Below are 24886 nucleotides of genomic sequence, written 5' to 3'. Positions count from 1 at the left end.
TCCTTTTTTACTGTTCTTAAAGGAAATTTATATGGAAAATATTTATGAAAAACCTTTGGGCAATATGGAGCGTGCTCACAGCCGTTTGAGGGCCGATTACAAGACGGATGTGTCTGCTCCCTCCTGCCATTTGCTGCTCATTGCCAAAGAGGCTGCGTCTCCCCACAGCCGGGTGCTCGCGGCTGACTCTCCTCCTTCAGTCTATTCTTGGCTGTGGATTCCCCTGTGCTCTTTGTGCACTTTAAGTTTAATTTTGCATTTAAAAACTCAATTGGCTCATCTGTTAAGCATTAAGCAGCTCCCTTTTGAGCCACAGGGGGAGCCCTGGGAAAACCCACAGCTGCTGAAACATGGAAAATGGGTTTAAAAAAACAAAACCATTTTAAAAGTTTAAAGCATCTTAGCAGCCGTGGATTTCCCAATCCTAACCCCCCAAATGGTTCATCTGTTTAACTTTTATCTGGTATTGGAAAACACAAACCAGAGCATTAAATAGCCCTCAAATGACTTTTTGTTTAATACAAAATGAAAGTAAAAGCGAAGCAAGCCATGTGGGAGGATCTTTCAGAGAGCTATGGCCTGGAATACCTGCTAGTGTATTCTCCCTCCAGTTACTGAAACAATCCTGAAATCCAGCCGTGCCTGCTGGAACTGCAACCTTTCCTCCACTCACTTAGACACCCCCTGTCTTCACCAAGGGGGTGGGGGTGGGGTTTGAGGGAGGGTGAGTCCAAAACAATTCCAAATCCCAGTTTATAAAATGACAATAAATTTGATGGAAAAGTTAATAGGCTGGTGATAATGAAATGTTCAATCAAGGTTTTAAGTTTCATAATGATTTGTCATTGACTAAAAATTCAGGTTTGATTACACTTGGAAGAATAAACTTAAATCATTCTTGTTTTTCCCACGTTTCCCAAATATTCCCCTAACTGACCTGAAGTCTCCTTGTAGTAGGGCCCAAGTCCCACAGTTAAGATACCAAGTCCTTTAAATGATGGTAAGACACTCCTATCAAAATGAAAATATTCTTTGGAAAGGTGACAACCTGCAAGCCTGTTATTTACTATTACCACCTAATACAAGCAAAAGTTCCACATGGAAAAACAAAATAATGTAATACTGAATAAATAGAAGAGGTAAAAAAGAGATGTTTGAATCATGGGACTATTTATTATTGTTCAAATCAGATTAATAAATGAAGTGCAGGATATGATTTGTCCAGAGTCTTTCATTCTACAGGTCAATGTCAGATTCAGGAGTAAAATTATATAATTCCTGATTCCCAGTCCAATTTTTATCTTGGGATATCTTTGAGATGTCAGTGTTGCTTGGGGTGGGGACAGAGTGATTAGTTTGTGAGGAACACATTCAAGGAATATTTTCTACTATACACTTTTAAATATACTTTGCACCTTCAAAGTCTTCAGTTTCAGATTTATTTCATACTATTTTCTTGTCTCTTCCTGCCCCCCTCTTTGTCTAGTATATCCTAGAAGTTTTTAAAACTATATTGATATGACACTATAGTAGAGAGTTGAATATATTCTATAGATCAGTCAAACTTTATGAGGATTTGCAACAGTATTCAAAATAATTTTAAAAGAGTGGATATAAGAAAATGGTAAAAATAAATTCATAGTTTAAAAGTAGTAACATGATAAATACTGAAGACAGAATACATACACTGATAAATTCTGCAACTGTGAAGAAAGAATTTAAGTAGCATCTTCAATCTTAAAAGACCAGAAAAGATGTCTGTTTTTCCTATCGTCAAACTCAAATTTCAAACTCAGTTTCAAACTGAGATAGAGACTAATGATAATAATATATCTATATACGTGTTGGAGAGGGGACTATTCCTTTTTTGTTGTATCTTCAAAAACTTTTACCAGGGGAAACAAATCTTTATTTAACCTCTACTAATTGCCAGGCACAATGCTAATTGATTAAAGTGATTTTAAGTATTCAGGGATAATGCCAGTGACCTATTTTTATGTGGTTTAATTACAAATCTAACTCCTTCTACTTAGTCCACATCCTGTCAGTTTCAGCTGCTGTTCCAAGCTTTCAGAAGGGTTATTCAAATCTCATACACTGATGGAAGAGTTTAACTACTATGTCAAGTAGGGACTAAAAACTATAGTTTGCAATCGGCTTTGTACCATGAGATGCAGAGCTAAATAATGCTATTCTCTGTAAGGACATGAAATCCATTTTAATCCAGCTGAAGCCAAAAAGAACATGGACTGTGGCTCATCTAAATGGGAAGGTAGAGCTTTTTAAGACTTTAAAAATCTTATTTGGACTCTTCTACTTGTTCTTCATCTCTCATTTTTGTTTTCTTTGGATTATGGCCATATTATCTTCAGTCAGAAAGCTTCCTCCCTATCATAGAGGTGGAGGGTGGAAATTAGGTTGTGGCATATTCAGCAGTTCCAGAGGGAAGGGTGATCTTCCTCTGGGCTTAGTATTAATAATCCTAGTGAAGGCTCTGACTGCCCTCTCTGGAAACATGGTTACTCCTGGACTGAAGACAATGGCCAAGGTCTGTGGCACTATTATGATCAGGCCAGCGTCACCTGCAAACTGCTACGGACCATGATTGACCCTCACAAGAATCAATTGGTTGGAGTAAAGAGGCAATGAAAGCACAGAGAGGTTAAGTCATTTGCTCAGGGTGACACAGATAACATCTGGTAGGGCGAGAGCTGAAACCCAAGAAATTTTGTTTCACAGGGCCAACGTACCTGATTATTCATATTGCTACATTAGATTTCTTTTGGATAGCATGTTCCTGGTATCTCTTTTTTCCACTTTCTTGTTTTCTGTCTGATTTTGGTAGATTGTCTTTGTGATCACACAACATGTTCAGAACTAACCCAACCACCTAGAACTTTTAATGAAATGCACTGGCAAATGCTGAGGTACAGCAATTGCTCGTGTGCTGATGGTATTGTCACACCTTTGAGTTAGTCATTTTTGAAACAATCTTATTTCTTGTTATATGAAATAAGAAATTGCTCATTATTAAGCCACTTTAGTTAGATGTCCTGTTATTTGTAGCTATCAGCATTCTAACTGCCAAAGGACTATGGAGTGTGTTTTCTTTTAATGGTTCAGATTGGATGAGTCCAAGGCTTGTGGAACAACACAACAGACAGGAACAGCATTCAAGGTGATATGTGACCCTCGAAAAAAATGTGTTTTGGGAGTAGAGGAGAGAAGATGTGTAACAGAGATCATGAGTTCCTTTTGGGATGTAGCAATGCTGTTTATACATCTAGGTGGAAATATCAACTAGGGAGTAGATAGCTGAGTCTATCATTCAGAGATAGTATCTAGGTTGACAACATATATTTAGATGTAATCTGCATAGAGCCAATCCATGTTTTGTTTTGCTTTGTTAATAATTGGCAACTTATATTTGAACCAATGTAAATATTACAAATGTTTCAATGACATTATAGCTTGCTATGTTTATTTGCTAGAACTGTATGCTACCAACAATTTATATTTGTGTATAATCAGTATAATTAGTTTTTGACTGTATAAGATTCTCATTCTCATTCTCAAAAAGGTTGCCTAACCTTTTGCGTTTATTTAAGATTAAATTTGTTGAGGTGACATTGGTAATAAAATTATATAGGTTCCAAGTGTACAATTCTATAATAGATCATCTATGTATTGCATTATGTGTTTATCACCCAAAGTCAAATCTTCTTCTGTCACCATATATTTGACCCCCTTTACCCGTTTCTACCTTTCCCACTCTCCATTCCCTCTGGTAACCACTGAACTGTTGTCAGTGACTATGATTTTTTTGTTTGTTGCTTTCAGTTTTATATCACACATATGAGTAAAATATGGTTCTTGACTTTTTCTGCCTGATTTACTTTGTTTAACATGATAATCTAAAGATTCATCCATGTTGTCACAATGGCAGTATTACATCTTTTTTTTTATGGCCGAGTAGTATTCCATTGTATATATGTACCACATCTTCTTTATTCAATCATCTATTGAAGGACACTTTGGTTGTTTCCATATCTTGGCCACTGTAAATAATGCTGCAATGAATGTAGGGGTACATGTATTTACAGATAAATGTTTTCAGATGTTTGGGGTAGATACTTAGAAGAGGGATTACTGGGTTGTATAGTAATTCTATTCTTAATTTTTTTGAGGAACCTCCATACTGTTTTCCATAGTGGCTGTACCAGTTTACATTCCCACAAGCAGTGTATGAGAGTTCCTTTTTCTTTACAATCTCTCCAACACTTATTATTTGTCTTATTGATGACAGACATTCTAAGAGGTGTGAGATGGTATCTCATTGTGTTTTGATTTGCATTTCCCCAATAGCTACTGAAGTTCAGAATTTTTTCATATATCTGTTTGCCATTTGTATGTCTTCTTTGGAGAAGTGTCTGTTCAGGTATTCAGTCCATTTTTTAATTGGATTGTTTGTCCTTCTTTGTCTCTTGTTATAGCCTTTGTTTTAAAGTTTATTTTGTCTGGTATAAGTATTAGTATCCCAGCTTTCTCTTTTTTTGCCATTTCCATTTTCATGAAATAAGTTATTCCATCCCTTTACTTTCAGTCTGTGTGTGTCTTTCAATCTGAAGTGAGTCTCTTGTAGGCAACATATAGAAGGGTTTTGTTTTCTTATCCATTCAGCCACCCTATGTTATTGATCAAAGCATTTAATCATTTTGCATTCAAAGCAATTGTTGATAGATATGTAGCTATTGCCATTTTATTATCCCTATGTTTGATCTTTTTTATTTTGTTTGTTTGTTTTAAAGAAGTCCCTCTAACATTCCTTGTAATATTGGTTTGGTGACGATGAACTCTTTTCGCTTTCTCTTGTCTGGGACGCTCTTTATCTGTCCTTCAATTTTAAATGATAGCCTTGCTGGGTAGAGTAGTCTTGCTTGTAGGCCCATTCTTTTAATCACTTTGAATATTTTCAGCCAATTCCTTCTAGTCTGCAAAATTTCTGTTGAGCAATCAGCTGCCAGTCTTATGGGAGCTCCCTTATAAGCTACTCATTGCCTTTCTCTTGCTGCTTTTAGGATTCTCTCTTTGTCTTTATCTTTTGTCATTTTAATTATAATGTGTCTTGGTGTGGGCCTCTTTGGGTTCATCTTGTTTGGGACTCTGCCTCCTGAGCTTTTATGTCTATTTCCTTCACCAGGTTAGGGAAGTTTTCAGTCATTATTTCTTCAAACAGTTTCTCAGTACCTTGCTTTCTCTCTTCTCCTTCCGGTGCCCCTGCGACACAAATGTTGTTATGCTTGATGTTGTCCCAGAGGTCTCTTAAAGTATCCTCATTTTTTTGAACTCTGTTTTCTTTTTGCTGTTCCGATTTGGTGTTTTCTGCTACCTTGTCTTCTGAATTACTGATTCGATCCTCTGCTTCATCTTGTTTGCTGGTGTTTAATTCTAGTGCATTCTTCGTTGCAGTTATTGTATTTTTCACCTGACTCATTATTTTTTTGGTTTCTGTGTCTTTTTTTTAATGCTTGCTATCTCTTTGTTGAGGTTCTCACTAAGTTTCTTGAACATCCTTATAACCAGTATTTTTGTTTGTTTGTTTAAAGATTTTATTGGGAAATTGCAGTAAGGGGAACAGTGTTGAAAAACTGGGAAAAGGGAACAGCCAGGTTGTTGTCCTTCAACCTTAGTTGTAGAGGGTGCAGCTAGCTCAGCTCCAAGTCCAGTTGCCATCGGGCCTCCCATCGGCAGCTTGCGGCTGGTCATCTCAATCTCATTTGTGGGTGGGCGTAGTCAAACTGGCAACTTTGTTGTTAGGAGCACGTGCTCTCACCAGCTGAGCCATCCTGCCACATGTTGGCAGCTTAGAGACAGCTCAGCTTGGATGCAGCTCACTGGCCCATGTGGGAATCGAACCGGCAACCTGTTGCTCAGAGCTCACACTCTTAACCAACTGAGCCACTTAGTTGGCCCATATAACGAGTGTTTTGAACTCTGTCTCTGTTAAGATGCTTGCCTCCATTTTGTTTAGTTCTTTTTCTGGAGTTTTGTTTGTTTGTTTTTTTCTTTCATTTGGGATGTATTTCTTTGTTCCCTCATTTTTCCTGTCTCTCTGTGTTTGTTTCTATGTATTAGGCAGGGCTCCTATGTCTCCCAGTCTTGGCCAGATGGACTTATGAAGTAGGTGCCCTGTGGGGCCCTGGCACAGTTTTCCTGGTCACCTGCTCCATGTCCTCCAGGAGTGTCCCTTATGTGCCCTCCTGTTATATTAGAGCCTTGAGTGCGGTTGGCACGTTAGTGGGTGGGATTGATTCTCAGGCTGACTGTCTGTGGTGTTTGGCCCCATCAACAGCTTATGAGCTACTGTGCTTGTGGCTTATCCCATGGAGTGGGATTCACCCCAGGGGCTCTGGTGCCTGTTGAGACTGCCCTTTCAGTGTGTTGCATGTGGACTAATTGGGTGGTATTCTGCTGTGATCTGAAGCCATTCCCTAAGTACGTTGGTTCTGGGGCCTCTTAGGAGGGTCTCTAGTGTAGGTTCAGATCAGTCACTACCTGTGACCAGCTGGGGACTGCTTGGTAGAAGCTACCAAGTGATCCATAGTTTGTCACTGCCTGTGCTGGACATGGAGGTGTGTGGGAGAGGCCACACTGTGAATTGAAGACAGCTGTAACTAGTACCAGGTCTGGTATAGCTCCACAAAAAGCCAGAACACCCTGAGTCCTGCTGCCACCTGTGGCCTCCCATAAGGTTCAGCCACTGATAAAACCTTGTTTGCTATGCAAATAGGATGAGACAGGGTCTCAGGGAGTCACTAGGTGGGAAGAGTTGTGGTCACCAGGTTAAAAGAAAAATGTAGCTTCAGGTTTGGTGCCAATGTAGATCCTGGGGCTGCTTAACAAAAGTCTCAGAACACGCCAAGGCCAATTGCAGCCCCCCCAACATGGGGTCCATGTACTCCAATACTTTTCTAAGAAAGAGTGAAATGCAGATGGAGCTGGCTGCTTGTGAGAAAGTGCCTCTGGCTTGGGGGAGTTGGGTGGGGTAGGGTCCCAGTGAGTCAGCAGGGTGGAGCAGCAGAGCTCTTCAGACCAATCAGATTCAACTTAGCTGAAAGGGGCGGGCTCAACACAGGAAAGATGATGCCTGGCTGCAGGGGAGAAGGACCTCTCATGGGGAAAATGGTGAGCATCCTCCAGCCCTGTTGCTCTGAAGCCACACACCACAGTCTGTCCCCTGCATGCTTTTGACACACCCCGAGTCGCCATCTCTCCTCAGAGCCCCTGTGTGAGTGCCTGAGAGTGAGTGAGCCTGTGTCTGGGCCCTTTAAGAAAGTATCTGGGTTTCCCGCAGCCTTCCGTCCTACCCAGATGGTCGGAATCCCCACTATTTTTCACAGTCAGATGTTATGGGGCCTCCTGTTCTCAGCACCAGTACTTCAGGCTGGGGAGTCTGGTTTGTGTCTGGGGTCCCTTTCTCCTCTGTTGGGAAACTTCTATGGCTAAGATATCCTCCCCCCCCAGTTTTCATCTACCACACGGAGGTTTGGGGCCAATCCATTTTGCATCTCCACACCTCCTACAAGTCTCAACATGTCTTCTTTATATCCTTAATTATAAAACCTCTGTTCAGCTAGACTTCAGATGATTCTCCAGGTTGATTGTACTATTATTTAGTTGTAATTCTGATGTGTTCATGGAATGAGGCAAGCACAGCATTTATCTACTCCGCCATCTTGTATTGTTGCTCTTGTGTTCCTGATTTTAGAGGAAAAGTTTTAAGTTTTTCACCATTAAGTATCATATTAGCTGAGGGCTTTTCATATATAGCTTTTCCTATGTGTAGGTACTTTCCTTCTATACCCATTTTATTAAGTGCTTTAATCATAATTGGATGTTGTATCTTGCCAAATATTTTTGTTTTTTCTGCATCTATTGACATGATCATATTATTTTTATTCTTTATTTTGTTTATGCGGTATGTCACACTGATTGATTTGCATATGTTGAAACATCCTTACACCCCTGGAATGAAGCCCATTTGAACATGATGTATAATCTTTTTAATGTATTGTTGTACTTGATTTGCTAATATTTTGTTTACAGATTTTTTTCATGTGTATTCATCAGAGATATTGGTCTGTAGTTTTCTGTGTGTGTATGTGTGTGTGCGCGCGTGTGTGTGTTATCCTTACCAGGTTTTGGTATCAGGGTAATGTTAATGTCATAAAATGAGTTAGGAATTATTGCCACTTCTTCAATTTTTGGAAGAGTTTGAGAAGGATAGGTATCAAAAACATCATTTTTGAATGTTTGGTAGAAGTCACTAGTGAAGCCATTTTGTCCTGGGCTTTTACTTTTGGGGATGTTTTGGATGATTGTTTCCACTTTCTTACTGTCAATCTGTCTATTTAGATTTTCCAGTTCTTTGTGAGCCAGTCTAGGAAGATTATATATTTCTAAGTACTTGTCCATTTCTTCTAGGTTATTGAATTTGGTGGCTTATAGTCCTTCTCAGTATTTTTGTATAATACTTTGTATTTCTGTGGCATCTGTTGTAACTTCTCTTTTATTTCTGATTTTTTTTATTTGTGTCTTTCTTTTTTTCATTCAGGATTCTAGCCAGGGGTTGTCAATTTCATTAATCTTTTTAAAGAAACAGCTCTTTGTTGCACTGATTTTTTTCTATTCTCTTTTTGTTCTTTTATTTTATTTAGTTCTGCTCTAATTTTTATTATTTACTTCATCTTGCTGACTTTGGGCTTCATTTTTTGTTGTTGGTTTTTTTTGTGTGTGTTTTTGTTCTTTAAGGTGTAATGTTAGGTTGTTCATTTGGAATTTTTATTGTTTCTTGAGATAGGCCTGTAATGATACAAATTTCCCTCTTACTACCACTTTTGTTGTATCCAAAAGGTTTGATATGTTGTATTTTATTCTCATTTGTTTTTAATGTATTTTTTGATCTCTCCTTTTATTTTTTCTTTGACCCAGTTGTTCTTTAGTAGCATATTGTTCAATCTCCACATACTTGTTGTTTTTCCTGCTTTCTTTTTGCAGTTGACCTCCAATTTCAAAGCATTGTGGTCAAAGAATATGCTTCGTATAATTTCAATTCTTCTTAAATTTGTTGAGGCTAGCTTTGTGTTCCAACATGTGGTCTCTCCTTGAGAATGTTCCGTGTGTGCTAGAAAAGAGTAGTCTGGTGTTCTGGCTTGAAAGGCTCTGTAAATGTTGATTATGTCCATTTTGTCTAATGTGTCATTAAAGGCTGATATTTCCTCACTGATTTTATGTTTGGATGATTTATCCATAGTTGTCAATGGGGTATTTAGGTTCCATACTCTAATTGTGCTTTTGTCAGTTTTCCCCTTTACTTCTGTTAGTAGTTACTTTATATATTTTGGGAGCATATATATTGATGTGTTATGTCTTCTTAATGTATTGTCTCCTTTATTATTATGAAACGTATGTCTTTGTCTCTTGCTACCTTTTTTATCTTGAAGTCTATTTGGTCAGATATAAGTATGGCTATGCCTGCTTTTATCTGGATGCCATTTGCTTGAAGTATCATTTTTCACCCTTTCACTTTGAACTATATTTATTCTTGCAGCTGAGATGTGTCTCTTGAAGGCAACATAATGGTTGAGTTTTGTTTTTTGATCCACTCTGCTACTCTGTGCATTTTATTGGTGAGTTTAGTTTATTCACATTTCGGGTGATCACTGATATATGAAGAAGATTTCCTATAGCCATTTTATCTTTTGTTTTCTGGTATCTCGAGGTCTCCATTGTTTCTTTGCCCTTGTGTTTCTGTCTGTTATTTTATTTTGGTGGTATTACATAATTTTTTCCCCTCTATTCTTCTTCTTGTTTTTTTAAATATTATATTCTCAGTTCTGGACTTTAATTTTTTTGAGTAGTTACCATTAAGTTTATGCAAAAGAAAATTTCATATATTCAGTAGTCCTTTTTCTTCTGCATGCATTATTTCTCCATTCCCCTTTACAAATAAAGACTTTTATCCTCTCTTATTTTATGTTTTTGTTGTCACAAATTATCCCTATTTATGCTGTGAGTTTGTTTCCAAGTTGCAGTAGCTATTGTCTTCTTCTTTTTTTTATTTTCTTACCTCCTTCAACCTTTGTTTTGTATTTAAGTATATAGTACCCCCCTTCTGAATAAGGGTTGTAATTTCCTGCTTCTCTCTGTCTGTTAGACACCTTACTAATAGTTTTGTATTCTTTCATCTTTTTGTTTCAGGTAGAATAACCTCTTTCAGTTTTTCCTGTAATACAGCTTGTGGTGCAAAATTCCCTCAGCTCCTGTATATCTGGAAAGGTCTTTATTCTTCCTTCATAGCTAAAGGATGACTTTGCTGGTTATATTATTCTAGGCTGGTAATTTCTCTCTTTCAATAGTTTGAATATTTGATTCCATTCCCTCCTGGCTTGTAGAGTTTCTGCTGAAAATCTGATGATAATTTAATGGGCTTTACTTAATGAAGATAGTAGGATACTATCTTCATTTCCCTGGCTGCCTTAAGAATTCTTTAAATTGTCATTAATTTTTTATACTTTTAATATAATGTGCCTTAGAGAAGGCCATTTTAGATTGAGAAAATTAGGTCCTCTGTTTGCTTCTTGGATTCGAGGATCCAGATCTTTTCATAGGTTTTGGAAGCTCTCACTGGCTATTTGTTTGAATAAGCTCTCTGTTCCCTTTTCCTTCTCTTCTCCTTCTGGTATACCCAATATTCTTATATTGTTCTTTTTGATAGAGTCAGATAATTCTCATATTATTTTCTTTCTTTCTTTCTTTCTTTCCTTCCTTCTTTTCCCCTCAAGTCTCTCTCTTCTTCTATATGTGTTATTTCCAGATTTCTATCTTTAATAGTACTAATTTTTTCCCTCCATCTAGTCAATTCTACTTCCTAAGCTTGCTATTTCATGCTTCATCTCTTTTATTGAATTCTTCATCTCTAGAAGTTTTGCTTCTTTTGTTCAATGATATTATTTCTGAACTCATTATACTGTCTATTTCAGTTTTCTTGCATCCCTTTGAGTTTTTTCAAAACTGCAATCTTAAATTCTCTGTCATTTAAATCACATATTCCCATGCCTTTAAGTTTATTTTCTGGAGATTTTTAATTTTCTTTCTGATATGCCTAGTTACCTTGGTTGTTCATTGTATTAGATGGATTATTTCTTTGCTTAGGCATTTATGGGAGTGAATTGTGCAGCAGGTTGATCAGAAGAGTTGTTTTGTTTTCTAGTAAGTGGCACTGGAGCACAAATTTTTATTTTGTCTTGTACTGCTCCTGCTTCTGGTATCTGTGCTGGGCATTGAAAAATGTGTTTAATCCCTAGGGAGGTGGGCCTGCTCTCTGTGACCAGGTTGCCTTGGTCTCAGTATACGGCTCTCATGGGAGAATGTGGTGGGTGATGGGGTTCTGAGACCCTGAAAACTTGGCACATCTCCTGCAGCTAGATGCAGTGCTGGACTGACCAAGTTGCCCCAGGTGCCCCCACTGATATCAACAGCAACAGGTGGGGGTGGGGTTTTGTGGGAGATGCCACTGGTGTGTTTGTGGCTTTGTTCTCCTCCCAGTAACGGCAACTGCCAGATCTTAGCTGCCTCACCTCTGGATCTCCAACCTTGTCACTGGGATTAGCCACAGTGTGCATCTCCTGCTCTGGAACTGTCTCTCCAGGTCTCAGGGCTGTATATATTCTACTTTGTAATCTGATGCCCATTGGTACAGTTTCTTGTGGGGCCCACTGCTAGCTCTGGTAGAGTTTGGGGAGGCAAGCTCTGGGAAGGTGGAGGAGGTGGCCAGGCTCCATGGATTTGTTTTCTGTCTGACAATGGCAGCTGCTAGACCACAGCTGCTACACTTCTGTGTTCTGTCTCTGCCCTAGTCACTGGGTTTGGCTACAGTGTGTGCTGTCCAGTCAGGCAGGAATGTTCTGAGCTACTGAGAGTACACCTACAGCTGATTCCTCCTCTCTCTGGAGATCCCCATTGAGCTCCAGTTGCCTCCGTGGCAGTTTCCTTCTTCCCCCTTCCCTCCTCCCTGTTCTCTTCAATTCATCCACTTTCAGATGTGTTGATGCACAAATCTCTCAGATGTGTTTGTGTATTGAGCAGGGAACGCTTTGTTGAATTATAGCTGTTTAACTTGTTGTAATTTCAGGGAGAGGGATCAGGGGGGACCTCTCATGGCACCATGCTTCTGACATCGCCCAAGCCAATCCATGTTGATTTAGGAATGGATAACTTTATCTGAAGAGAAAGTCAAGTCTCCAAAAATATTTTCAAAATATCTATATCCCTTATTTGCAAGTATGTCAACAACTTTAAAGATATCCAAATATCCAGTTAATTATTAAATATTAAATAAAATCTATTTCTAATCTTGCTTCATCTCCATCAGATTCCACCTGTTCTAACATCTCTTTCTTAAAATATTTCAATGGTTTTCCATATGACTCAGAATAAAAAAGCTTGATATAAAGGATAAAACAATTTTGTTCACAAAGAATGTATTTGACTTTTTCCCTCTCATTCTTGTCTGCCCACCCAATATTTTATTAAATAAATACCTCTCCTCTCCTCCATAATATAATCTTGATCTTTTAGTCCTTCTATTGTTCTTCTCCTCTTTCTACAGATTATGCATCTCAAAATCCCAAAGAATGGTATAGTAGAAGAGCTTCAAATTTCTCAAGTTGGGGAGAGGACCATGGGAGTGGAGAGGAAAGACTCAGGAGAGTGGGAGATCTGCAGGGAGGCTATAAAATTAGTAAATTTTTTGTCCCCTCATGTAGGATTTTGATGCCCAGAATAAGAGTATTTCAAGAAGAAAGGTCGGTCATTCTTAGTTTGCTGCTAAGAGCAACATTGATAATTGGCCTTTGGATTCTGGTGACTTTAAAAAAGTATTTTGGTAGAAGTAGACTGGAGCAGGTTAAGTAGGGAGAGGAAGATGAGGCATCAAAGTGTGTAGAATAGGTCCCCCACTGGAGAAGTCTGGTTGTGTATGAGAGAGGAGAGTTAGGCAGAAATTGTATGTGATTTGGGAATGGGACAAAGCTAGTTTTATTTTGAAGTGGATGAAATCAGGGCATTCTTGAAAGCTGGAAAGGATCTAATTTGACTATATAGAAGAGAAAAGGAGAAAATGTTCAGTGTATGTTCCCAAGTGAAGCAGCAGAGAATAGAATCCAATCCACAAAACTGGTGGAGGGATGAGCCTTAGACTGTTTGAAAACACACTCTGGATCAAAACAGGAGAGAAACAGAAGAACATGGACTTAGATGGCATGCTTATTGTTTTCCAGATTTAAAAAATGTTAAGAATGTTACAGTTCATTTTGATAATGTTGTGTTACTGTTATTTTCCCCCCTTATACCTGTTGTTAGATATTTGAGACTCTTTTGGAAATCCTGATCTATGATTAAAAAGAAAGAGCTGTCATTCCAATGTTTTTATATGGCATGGAAAATAAAAGTTCAACTAACTATTTGTTGTAATAATAAAGACCAGAAGCAAAACCAAAGGCCAGGATCCTAGAGTCTTTCATGTTGACCTCTGTTCTATTATGAACTTTGAAATCTGTTTTACATCAGACGCTGCAGGAAATAGAATAGGAGAACATGGGAAAGGAATATATCCTGCTAAGGTTGCCTAGGTCCAGGGGGATTGGTGATGTTACCAAAGAGAAACAAACAGCAGTTGATGAGGGTTTCCAATATGAGCAAAAATGCTTTGATGTCAGCTTATTTTTTAAAAGAGAGAGAAAGTTGCAGATTTTAGCAAGAAAAGATCAAAACAAACCCAGATTGACCAAAGTTATGCTCAAGAAGGAAAGTTGTAAGGGTAAATGTGGGTAATGCCACAGCATAAAAAGTGTGCATACGTCTTTTAATAGACTTCACTGTGGCCATTAAAAGACATTTCTTTAGCCATATGAAAATTTTAATTATGCATCCTTTAAAAATAAAGAGTGTGTGGTAAATTTAGAGGAATAACCTTTAATATGATAAATTATTCAGGGCCCACTTTTGGGTGGATAGTTGGTATTTCATTATATTTTCAAATAAATATTATCCTTTTGCTTTGTGAAACCTTTTAATATATTATTATCACTTTTCTAGTTTCTATCCATCCTTCCTCTCCTGTAATTACTTTCAAAATGGTTATTAGTGTGATGTTATCTCCTGACAAGTTTAAAAGCATTGTGAATTGACCACTAGTTTCAACAGATGTGGTATATAACAATTACAGTAATGAGTAAACAACTGTACAATTACAAATACAATGCCAGCAGAACCTGTCTGCATGAACCAACATTTAACACACTCTGGTGAAAACTACTTTCTCATGTGATGGTATCCTTAACATAAGGGTCATATCTGGGAGGTCAAAAGACGTGCCCAAAGTAATTTACTCCACATAATACATAGTTGTTCAGTTTCCATTACCTTAATCCTCTCTAAAAAGAAAGTTGAATAATTTGAGGGGATGGAGCAAGGGAGAAGGGTCACATGTGCACAATAGTCTCATTGCCCACCTGGTAAACACCACCATGTCATTCAAGATTCATTCCAAGTCTTTTGCATTGTAGGGGTCTTTCTGAACTTATTTCTCCCTCCCTTGCACTTCTGGAGTGAGGGAAAAAAGGGAAGGACTCCAAACTACTCCATTTATTATTGATTAATTAAATTATTTATTACATTTATTTCTAATTCTAAAATATATTTATATTTTGATTCTGTGGCAGGATCAGACTCATTTCTCTACATTGCATTGTTATAATAATCAATGTTGTATTTAGAAAAAAATCATACAGAGTTAAAACTGAATAGAGTCTGGATATTGTAAACTTGTGAATCAGACACAATTCAGATCAACATAAGGTAGACCTCAACATCTTTTAAAAACTCAAAAATCAGCTTTACCTTAATCTCAACAGAGCATATGTTGGTTAAATTATTTGAAAATTTCTACTAAGAGTAAAATAGAAGAAAAAAAATATTCTGAGAAATTATTTTAGTTATTTAAATAGATTCAAATCTTAAAAAAACCCTGATGCTGAACTGATTTTTAAAAAATAACAATCTTTCACGTTAGAAAAGTTTAAATTGCCAGTTTAAGCCTGTTAAAAATATTTTTATTGCATTCTTAGTAATTTCCCATGGAAGCATTTCTAAAGGCTCAGTAAAACATTTACAATTTTATAAAACCTTTTAAATTAATTTATAACTTAGCTATGAGCTTCTTTTTGGGAGACTCAGAACAGTGGGTGACCTTATATCCATAATGTGTATGCTTTAAGTGTTTTATTACAACAGAGTGAATTAGGATGGAATTACTTAACTTTAGATACCAACATTTCATTTAACTGCAATCTGTTTGGCCCTTTACTCAAACCAATTTAATTCCATTTTATATAATTGCAAGCTTGCTTTTCTATGTTCCAGCTATTTTGTTTTACTTTAAACCATAGGATGGCTTCAAATAGGGAATGGAGGAAAATACTGACCAAATTTAATGATTCTCTTGGCATTTTATCCCATCAGATGTTTAAGAAGATCAATGTTTCCTTGTAATCTTGATTAATGAGATATAATGCTTCAAGTCCTTTTGTATCCAATCTCACATATTCTCAGTTCACCTTTTCTTCTCAGCTGTTACTATGACAACCAAACTGTGTGCAGGTGTGACCTGACAGCACATTGCTACAACCGTACCTGTCCTTCACTTTCTTTCCCAGAGTGTAATTACATTTATTTTTAGTCCTATTTTTTTTAATAAATGACTTAAGGACTATGTATTTTCCTCTGAGTAGTGTTTCAATCATTGTCAAATGATGAGCCAGGTAGTGTTCTCACTGCTCGTTTCTGATTATAATTTAATTTTAGCGTTGATCTCCCAGATTAACCCAACAGTTACTTACAGAAGTCTTTCTAATATCTAAATAAGTATTTGCCTTTATTTTCAGTTTATTGCCTGGAATATAGCCTTAGTGATATCTGATTTGGGCTCTTCCTTAGGAGTTTCCTTGTGTAAAAGATTGCATAGTCTACTTAAGTAAAATTTTAATGACTACTGAAAAATTTTCATGTGACAAATGTTATATTGGAGCTTTTTCTACCTCAGATTTGGCTGAGGTCATGAAAACTCAGCGGCAAGTACTCTCACATTGTACTGAGAGGGGCTTTCTCAAGTTAAGTAAGTTTTATGAAGACAGAGCTGAAATCAGCTTTGCAGCCTCCAACTCAAGTAAGCTGCAACCTCAGACTTCAGCCAGAGGTAGGTTAATAAAGAGAGAGGGGCTTTTTCTGGAGAGAATTGTTGATGGATGATGAGCACCACTCACCCCTCTGTGAAAGGATAAGGAATGCTTCAAATTTACCTGAAGCCCTGGGTAGAAGAGACTTTATGAGACCACCCTTGCTATGTGTCCCCTAGAATATCAGACACACTCCTGAGAAATTTAAAGGATGCAAGTTGTGTGAAGCTCCTTTTGTCATAAGAGTAGAGAGCTATAGTGGATGGTAATAGCGTTTTCCCTGACAGAGGGCCAACGATGTGCATGTCTCATTGTCAAAGCTAGATTGGTGGGGGGTAGTCTAAAACTGACACTGAGCCATGACATTCACTCCACCGACTGTTGTGTATATGAAAACTGATAAAAGGTAACCTTTCCAAGCTACTTACTTTTCCTATGGGATTATAAACCCACAATTACATGATGTAATATTATTCAGTCAATTCAGATGAACTATTTCTATTAATGCATATAACACATGCATATTACTTTGGGGTAGTGGTAAAAGCCCTTTAACCTCTAAAGGGGTGTTTTCTTTCCCCAGCAGTCTAGGCCATCACTGTGGATTGGATCCAGTACAATGACTCATCAGTCAAAATGAGATTTATATTTGTCTGGCCAGGTTATTCAAGTGTTGGGAGTGCAAAGGAGCAACCAGGGCCCTCCTTTTCTGTGATTAGTTCCCCTAGGAGTGTGGTTTCTGTTCAGACCCTTGCTATGATGGACTGACCTCATGTAAACTAACTAATCCTAATGTGTTAATCCTAGATATTATTAGCACACATATGTTCATTCTGTTATGTGCAGCCACGTTACCAAAAATTTTATAAATACATTAAACAATCTTCATTTATTGGTTCAGACAAATACTGTGGCTATGATTGGAATTTAGCATAAAAATTGGTGAACTCATACTCTTTAAGCCCAGTAACCAGGTATAAATCACAGGAAAAGACCTGGGGCTTGGGCGAGGCGACGTCTGTGGGAAGAGGCAAGAGGCATAACAGGACCCCAGGTTGAATCAGAAGTCACCGATGAGAATATGCTTTTAATAAAATCAAGGGAACCAGTAATGGGTTGTCTTTCAAAAACCCACATAATATCCATGAAAGAAAGAGTAAGATTTAACATCTCCCATGGCCAGAATTATATGAATACCAATCAAGAAAGCTTTTTCTTCCCTTAGTTTCCCCTCAGTTCCCTGTGTCTGCATTGGAGGAAACCAGTGAATAGGAGGGGGAAACGAATAGAATTTCAAGCTAGGAAAATACTACAGAAACCTACCATGCTCTCTGCTTTTCCATTTCAGGCTTCCCATCATGACTGGAGACAACTGAAGGTGAGGCAGAAGCTCTAACATTCAACCAAGCTCCAAGTTTCAACTATCGTATAGGACTGGATATTTAGTTACTGAATTAAGTGTGCATTATGATTCAATGTGACTCAATAACTTTGAGTTTCAGAGAGAGAGATCAGAAAAATGATAGATTTTACTCCAGGAAAGGGAAAGACTAGCCCCACAGAGTGGTGGTTTGGGATGGAAGTAGTTGCTTTCTAATTGTATCCTATGAGTGTCATGTCTTCACTGGGTGCTTACATATTTATAGATCAATTTCCTTGCTGTGCTATCCAAATATCCTCTATCAGAGGTGGGCAAACTACAGTCACAAGTCAAATCTTGTCTGTCAAATTACCTGTAGTTATGAAGGGAAGGAGAACATGCCACCCCACAAAATGACTGCAGGAGTTCAGGACATGACACCCTAAAATAACCAATTTGATATATTGATTATTTTGAACTGTAGGCACTTGAAAAACATTAAATGCAGGGAGATGATTTCTCAAAACTCCCCTTATCTGCCTAAAGATAAATCCTCTAAAAAACTCAATTGCCACAGATACCTTCCCCAGAAGTTTCATCAACAAGGGAAGATTGCTTTTATCCCAGGAGAGGAGACTACCACACTCACACAAGCTTTGTCAAAAATTACCATAACTCTCATCCATTTGTCTAAGGACCCATTCATCTTTCTTAAAAATAACTTACTCCCACCTACATTATCTATATCTATCTCTTCCTTCCCAATTAAGATAGCATTTAATCCTGAATTCCAGCCACCTGTGAAAATGACTCACTTCCCCTGGGTATCTCCCATGTATATATGTGTATGAGGTACACATGCTAATAAACTTCTGCTTGTTTTTCTCTTATTAATCTGTATTTTATTAAAGGGGGTTTCAGGCAAGAACTCAGAAGGGTAGAGGCAAAACTGTTTTTGCTCTCCTACAATTATAAATAAAGTTTTATTAAAACAGCTACACTCATTCATTTATGGATTAGTTTTGGCTGCTTTCACATTACAACAGCAGAGTTGAGTTGTGTGACAGAGACTACCTGGCCTTCAAGTCTAAAACATTTGCTATCTGGCCCTTTGCAGAAAATGTTTGCTACCCTTGATTCTTATATTTCTCAATTTTTTGTCCCCTAATTACTTGATTTCTCCCATTATGAGTGTGAAACGGTCCATTTCCCCTGATGTTTGCACCAGTTTTTACTTTAAAAATTTCCAAAGCCGTGTGGCAAATTTCATGACTGTTATATCATTTACAAGCTTATAACTTTATTGGCATCCAATATATCTCTTTATCCCCTTCAAAGACCTTTACCTTGAATTTTCTTTTGTCCAATCTCAACATTGGTATAACTACTTTCTTTGAGTTAGTGTTTGCCTAGTACTTAATTAGCATGAACTAATTTTTAGTTTACTACATTAATTTCTACATTCTTATGTTTTAAAACAAACCATACGATTAATTACCTTTTATAAAACCTATGACTTAGAGAATTTATCCATTTATTTTTTGTGAATTATGTTGCCTGAATTTTTCCTTGCCATATTATTTTTTATATCACCTGGACTCTTCTGCTCTGTTGCTGTGTTTTCCTTATCTTTTAATTTGATCCATCAAGATTACTTGTTATTTTTTTTTCTATTTGTGGGATGAAGTTGTAAATCCTATTTCTCTCTATCTAATGTATATCTTTAAAATCTTAACATACATATTTCAACTCATTTTTCTGATGTTATTCAGATTTAGCCATATCCATTATTTTCTACCATAAGATGAGAACCTTGTCTTCCTTTCTTTCTTCATCCTCCTCACTTGTCACTACTAAATGTGATGATAATTTGAAGTTTTATGAGTAATATTATGAGACTATTATTTTAAATGGTATCAAATTATTTAGATTCAAATATCCATTTTTATGACATTATTATTCTCTATTTTTTTCCAACATTTTTCTTTTTTAGGGCTGTTACTTGATTTTCTAATGCATATTCTCAATTTTTTTCAGAGTGTTCATGGTGCTAAACTTTATCAGTCTCTGCATGTTTGAAAAACGTTTATATTGATCTTTTACTTTAATGTTTTCACATCTCAATCATGTTCCTTCAAGCCAGCTAACACCCCTGTAAATAGCCCACTAAACTCTTATCAATAGAAATGTAGAGTGTGCTGAGTATTTTCTGCCAGGATCCTGAATGTAACAGATTTTATGTCTTGAAAACCAAAGGGATTTGTTGGGAGCTGTCTCAGAGTACTGAGACTCCAGGTTGACTGCAGGTGGAGAATGGCAGGTGGCTAAAGACCCCCAAGTTCTGTGTGCTGAGAAAAGGACTGCAAAGCTGTTTGTTAGCTGACAGCAAAAAGGAAACTGCTAAAATCAGTAACCCAACAATGTCCAGCTCATCTCCTGTGCTTTGGAAAAGCAGAAGCTTCTAAACCACAACCACCATACCCTCAGATGTTACTGTGTATGGACTTATGAACTTTGAGACTTCCTACCATGAACTTATGAACTCTTGGGACTTTTCCATCATGGACTTGCTGACAGTTGCTATTTGCATTAAGTTTCACTTTACTTAAAATATATTGTTAGTTTATGCTGTGTGATCACGTAACCTGTTGCCAAGACATTATCTCACCTCCAAACTCCTAAGTCAGGAACATTGGTTCCTCCTTCCCCAAAACCCCCCTAACAAAACCCCTATGCTTAGATAAGATTTATTCCTGGTAAAAGAGGAACTTGCTCTCTATATAAGCACTATGCCTTTTAATAAAATTTGTCCTGATTGCCATCCACAGTCAGTGACCCTCCTAATCCCAACTTTGATGTCTATGCCATTCTTTCATTTCTCATTTCCTCGCGCCGATCAATCCTGCTCAGGGACCGTTCGGTGGGTTCCTGGCCTGCGCATCCAGGGGCCATGGCTGTCGAGCCGGCTCTCGGCAGGGATTATAATACAAACCATCTCTGATAATCATTTTAGTAAATTGTCTGAACACTAATAAATGTTCCAAAACTATAGATATATACTATGCACATGTGCACACATATATTTTACACATAGGCAAATAAATGTATAAATAAATAAATACTTGTAGTACTTACATTAGCTCACAAAACTTACAACTAACCTAAAGAATGAACTAACCATGAAAAGAAAGGGACCTAAATGAATAAAAGTATAAATATTCATAAATAAATAAGCAAACAAATTTTACTGATAAAGAAGAACATGACCTTAAAAATAGATAAACAAATAACCACTCCGGCTAGCGCAGGGGTCGGCAAACTTTTGAGATGAAAGAGCTAATCCTGTCCCTCACAACAATTTAAAAATTATTGGAGAGCCATAAAACAAATGAAATCACCATTATGTGAATAATATCCTTTAAAAATTTTATAAATGAAACTATGTAGTTTTATTTTCATTTTCAATTTTACTTCAGAGCCACATGTACGTACCCAAAGAGCTGCATGTGGCTCGCGAGCCACAGTTTGCTGACCACCTGGGCTAGTGTATCAGTTAGGATGCATTTGGTTGCAAATAAAAGAAAATGAAACTCAAACTGGCTGCAACAATGCAGGGAAGAGCTTCTCAAACTGTGGTCAGTGAGCACGCTGCAGTAATGTTACCTGGGCTCTTGTTAGAAATGCGGGCTCTTGGGGTATACCCCAGAATTACTGAATCAGAATCTCAGAAGGTAGGGCCCACATATCTGCATTTTCACAAGCTTTCTTGGTGATTCTTATTCATGATGAAGTTTAAGAAACATAAGGGAAAGGGATTTATTGACTTACAAACTGGAAGTTTAGAGTTGGATTCTGTGGTTCAATATATCTTTTTGTTTGTCTGTTCTGCCTTCCACTTGGCAGTTTCGTCTTCATCCTGCTTTCTTTGGGGATCTCTATGCATTGCCAAAAATTCCTCACTGACTTGAGGAAGAAAGGGAGAGCAGATCGTATATGGGAGCTGCTTTATGGAACTTAAGGAAATGTCTTCTCCAAAGCCCACAGGTACTTTCTCCGGTGCCACACTGCCTGGTTTGAGTTGCAGGACTGTCTATAAACATGGGCCAGGAGAAGGGATGTGCTGCTGATCACTGTGTGCCACATGCTCCTGCCCTAGAGACAGAGAAATGTAGCATCTCTCCCACTGATGGAAGGCACAGGGGACATGTGAGTGCCTGAATTCAAATTAAAGTTCATATCACGAGAAAGAGAAATAAATGGTATAAAACCAATCACAAAGTCAACACAGTGTCATTAAAATGTCAACCTACCAATGGTTACATAAAATTAATTTAACAGTTCTATTTGACCCATTTGTAAAGGTCAAACATATATTTTAAACTTTCAATAGAAAATTGTCCCACATTTAAAAAATAAATGACTAATGAGGGAGGACTCAGACAACAAGATTCAAAATATACTGTGAAACTTCAGTAATCAAAATTGTCTACCTAGGAAACCAATGGAAACAAGAATAAATACATAGATTTATGTGATTGAATAAAGTTCCAAAATGTATAAATGGAAACAATATATAATAAAGGTGGCATTTCACTTCATCCACCCATCTATATAAAAGTAGTTAGATCATTTTGTTATGCCATTTACAAAAATAAATTCTAGGTGGATTAAAGATATAAATGTATAATAAAAGACACACAATATTCACAAAACAATTAAGAGAATATTTGTATAACTGTGTGGTAGGGAGGCCTTCAGGAGTAATAAAGAAAACATTACAGAAAAAGATTAAGAGATTTAATTACAAAGAAATTTAAACATTCTACATGGAAAAATATACCATAAACAAAGTCTAAGAACAGATAAGACTGACAGAAAATATTTGTAATATAGACAGCAATAACAAATAAATTGATAATAAGTACATAAAAAAACAATAAAATTTGACAGTGATATAAATCAGCAAGTCACAGAGGGGGAGATGCCAATGGAAAATAGATATTAATATATGAAAAGATGTTTAATGTCGCTAGTAGTCAGGAAAATGAAAATAGAAACAACAGTGACAGACTACAAATTTAAACCCATTGGATTGGCAAAAATGTGTGTATGTGGGTGTGTTTAATATATAATGCCCTGTGCTAATGAGAATCTAGAGAAATAGGAATTCTTATATATGCTGGCAGAAGTATGAAGCACTATGACCCCTTTGGAGCAGATCTGGTAGTATCTACCAAAATTGAAAAAAAAATTATATATATATATATATATATATGTATACATACACATACACGCACATGCACACACATACACATGCACATACAAGTATATCCTTTAATCATGTTATATCAGTTTGGGGAATCTATCAAACAAATAAAACCACAGATATATAAGGCAGTATGTACAATAAAGTTTATTATAGCATTACATAAGTGGTAAAAATAAATCAGCAAAGTATATTGTCAATTAATAGGAGACAGGTTGAATATGTTAAGGTACACTCATGCTGAGAAATGCTATGCAACCATAAAAAAGAAATGAATTTATTCATTATTCATTCAGGAAACATTTAACATATACCTACAATGTTCATTTTCTGTTCTAAGTGTTGACATTAAAGCAAGTTCTAAAGGAAAGTATGTCTTTTGTGACTCATATACTAGTGAGGATAGGAAATAAACAAGGAAACAAATAAGTAAGATAATTTTAGAGAGTAATTATATATTAAAAATAAAATAAAACAGGGTGATGTGATAGAAAAAGATAGATATGGAGGTAAATTGAGATCTGAGGAAACTGAGAAAGCCTTATGAAAATAACAGAAAATAATACTTTAGGCAGAATGAACATCTTCCTTATAGCCCTATCAATGGATCCAGAGGTATGTTCAGATCACACTAAAAAAATAAAAATTACAGAAATGTATGGTATAGTGTGGTCCTATTTTTGTAAAATAATATTAGAAAAATCACTCTCCAGGTGGATATGTATGTGTTTTGTTTAAGCAAGCATAGAGAAAACATAGAAGGATACGTCATAATAACACTAGTTAACACAGGAGATAGTATTGGGAGAGGGAGGTGTAGATATAGTTACTTTAATATTTCTTTGTAGATGTTTGTTTTGGGTTCATAACAGCAAATAGATTGTGATTTTATAGTTTGAGGGAAAAACTGTAATAACAATTTTTAAATTATTAAAATTTTCTTTTAGTATGTGCGTCTTTTCAACTTTGAGATTCATTTTTTTGGCAAAGAAAAATACTCTTATTTCTTTGATTATTTCCTCCCCATTGCTCTTTCTAATAGTTCTGTATGGAACACCTGTAAATTGATCAAGCAACCTGGATGCTCTGATTTCCAATTAATTATTTCTAATTAATTACCCGAGACTCTACTCCGGCTGATCCCTGCTCACCATTGTACTGAATATGAGTTTTTGAAAGCCTGACACACTTATGGTACATCTCCACAGCTTTCTTGTGTCGATATTTTTAGCTATTGTTTTTTCAGCTTTTTATTTTTCAGAACTTTTTCCCAAAGTTTCTCATCACTCTCACCACCACCACCCCCCCCGACCCCCCTAGTATCTTGTATCTGTTTTTAAAGAACCTAAAAGTCTTGGTCAGTTCAGGCTGCTGCTGTGAAAGAATACCCTAGACTGGTGGTTTATAAACAATAAACATTTATTTCTCACAGTTTTGGAGGCTGGGAAGTCCAAGGCCAAGGTGCTGGCAGATTTGGTGTCTGGTAAGAACCTGTTTTCTGGTTTATAGATAGATGGCTGTCTTCATGATGCATCCTCACGTAAAGGAAGGTGCAAATGAGCTCTTATTGTCCCTTTTCTCAGGGCACTAATGCCTTTTGTGAGGGCACTACTCTCATGACCAAATTACTTCTCAAGGGTCCCATCTCCTAATGCCAATGCATTGGGAGTTAAGATTTCAACATAGGAAGTTGGAGGGGTCATAAACATTTAGTTCATAATACCAAATAAATTTTGTGCTGGGGAAGGGTATAAGTGCAGTTTATTGCTTTATCCAACTTCCTCCTCTCTATTCTTTCTGCCACCGTACAATTTACCTGTCAGCCTTGCAGTATAATTCAGGTTAGATCTAAGCACTTGCAAAAGTACATGTTTTAAGAACACATTACATTTCATGAGTTCAGAATATTTATACCAGTTCTCTGAGTTTCAGCCTATTGTACTCTTTATTTTCCAGTCTTTGTTT

The 24886-nt window shown here is 36.9% G+C and overlaps 1 long non-coding RNA gene across 1 annotated transcript in view; it reads left to right on the top strand.

Annotated features, from left to right (window-relative positions):
- Positions 1–20377, top strand: part of LOC109394535 (uncharacterized) — a 24475-nt gene extending 4098 nt beyond the window's left edge. The window contains exons 2-3 of the long non-coding RNA XR_002126468.1: positions 16163–16315; positions 17644–20377. This is a non-coding gene — a long non-coding RNA (uncharacterized LOC109394535). The remainder of the gene's footprint in view (positions 1–16162; positions 16316–17643) is intronic.
- Positions 20378–24886: the final 4509 nt, after the last annotated feature.

The sequence above is a fragment of the Hipposideros armiger genome, unplaced genomic scaffold, assembly GCF_001890085.2.
Source record: "Hipposideros armiger isolate ML-2016 unplaced genomic scaffold, ASM189008v1 scaffold_427, whole genome shotgun sequence".
Taxonomy (NCBI): domain Eukaryota; kingdom Metazoa; phylum Chordata; class Mammalia; order Chiroptera; family Hipposideridae; genus Hipposideros; species Hipposideros armiger.
Note: the sequence above shows the minus strand (reverse complement) of the source record. Positions and strands in the feature narration are given on the sequence as shown.